This window comes from Pteropus vampyrus, unplaced genomic scaffold (genome assembly GCF_000151845.1).
Source record: "Pteropus vampyrus isolate Shadow unplaced genomic scaffold, Pvam_2.0 Scaffold195, whole genome shotgun sequence".
In the NCBI taxonomy this organism is placed as follows: domain Eukaryota; kingdom Metazoa; phylum Chordata; class Mammalia; order Chiroptera; family Pteropodidae; genus Pteropus; species Pteropus vampyrus.
Genome location: NW_011888976.1, coordinates 912,976 through 915,119, shown reverse-complemented (window position 1 = coordinate 915,119; position 2,144 = coordinate 912,976).

Below are 2,144 nucleotides of genomic sequence, written 5' to 3'. Positions count from 1 at the left end.
GCTCTGAGGGACTGAAATGCTTAGAGACTGAGAACTAGCCTGTGAAGTTGATTAGACCAGGGTTTGAATCCAGAATCTGATACGTAATACCAAAAGGACCTTGAGCAAGTGCTTTGATTTTTTTGCAGCCTCAGTTTCCCTACGTGTAAAATTGAGATGATAATAATAGCTCCAAGCTTATAGTGTTCTTGACAAGATTAAAAAACGATAACTCACTGACATGTGGTGCTTAGCTCAGTACCTGGCACTAGGAAGTGGCCATTTACTACAGTTGTAGGATTAGAGGAGATAATTTGGGTAAAATCACAGTCATGTAGTCCTGCCCATTCTGAGCTCCACCTTAGCAGTGGGTGAATAGGATAATTGGGGCGAAGGTCTGTGCCTTCTCCCAGCAGCCTGCCTACTCTCAGCCCTCACCTTGTCTGAGTCAGGGCTGGCTGGTGGAGCTTCTGGGCCTTCAGAATGCTATTGCCTTTTGCCGCCCCTTTTGGGGAAGGCCTGCTCTCCCAGTACCCCTCCTCCCTCCTCCTGCCAGAGTGGGCTTTCTCTCAGCACCACACCTGCATGGTCTTGGGACTTTTGCAGCCCAGCTGGGGGGTGAAGGGTGAGAGGTTCCCACCTCTCCAGGGAGCTGCTGAGAGAACCAGCTCCTCTTCCCCTAGGGAGTATAGGTGGAGCAAATATTTTCATTTATATTTTGCTTCTTTTTATTTCTGGCAGGGTGTGGACATTGGTGTAAAATTACAACTGAGAAGGCCCTGCTCTGGGGGAAAGATGCAACTGGGGAGGACAAATTCATTTTGTGAGTCCTGGTTCTCCATCTCTGTTCCCTTTGGAAAGTGGGCTTCTAAATCTGAAACTTTCAGTTTTTGTTTTTTGATGTCTGCTCACAGCATAGTCATGATATTATTATGATATCATTGGCATAATCATGGTAACATAATATCAGCTTTCTTAGCAGATACTAACATGCTAAGTGCTAGACACATAGTTTCTTATTTATTAGAAACTCCTAGGAGGTATATTGTTACTAAAGTACAGGTAGCAGGTAAAGAAAAAAGTCAGGGGCAGCCCCAGCTCCCTGCTCTTAATCATGACTATTACCTTCCTGACTATTAGCTGATTGAGCTGAATTGATCACATTACCTCCAGTCTTACCTAGTAGGGAGGAGGTCCCTTTGGGAGTGAGACACTGATCCATAAGTTTTGACAGATGAGTTTGGGTGGAGGAAAGCTTTGAGATGCCAGCTTTGCGCATGGGGGAGGCAGTTACCTCTAGTGAATCTGCTGCTCATATTGTAAAAACAAAGGCAAGGCCCTGGCTGGGAACAGCATGGTGGCCTTTAGGCATAGTGCAGCCTCTGGAGTTACACCCAGATTCAAATCCAGCTTTGTCTAGTCCTTACCAGTTGACCTCCAGCAAATCTCTTCACTTAATCACTAAGTACGGGAATGAGCCTTCAAATAGTTATTGTGTCCCTACACTGGGCGAGGACTAGGGCCAGGTAATACACTCTCCCCCTGAGGCTGTCCTGAGCATTTCCAGTGAGTGAGGTAATCTGTGTGAACAGAGCACTACAACATTGTATGCAAATGAACTGTTACAGACTGTTACAAGCACAAATCTACTGGCTTTTCCTAGGCAACTGCTGGGCTGGAAGCCCTTGACCTCCATTCTGCCCAACTCCTCTTCCCCAGGAAGCCTGCCTGCCAGACTCCCTTCCCCCAATCCTGGGTTAGGTGTCCCTTCTTGAGCCCGGGGAACCCCGTCCTTCTCTTACAGACTTGGATTCCAGTCCTGTTTGTGCTGTGTGCCCTGAGCAAGCCACCAAACCTCAGTTAACTCTTGTCAAATGAGGCCAATAGCAAAGAAACTGCTTAGCACAGCTCTTGGCACAAGGGCAGAGCTAGCTGCTACTCAGGAAATGCTAGCTGCTACTCTTATAAATACTCAGCTCTTGACAGCAGAGGTCTGGCCTGGATCTCTGCTGTATCCTAGCACCTAGCACAGAACCTAGATGAACACAGAGCAGGTCCTCAGTACATGGTGTTGGAAAGCAGAATAATGGTCCCCAAAGATGTTCACATCTGAATTCCCAGAATCTGTGAATATTACCTTACATGGCAAAGGGGAATTAAGGTTG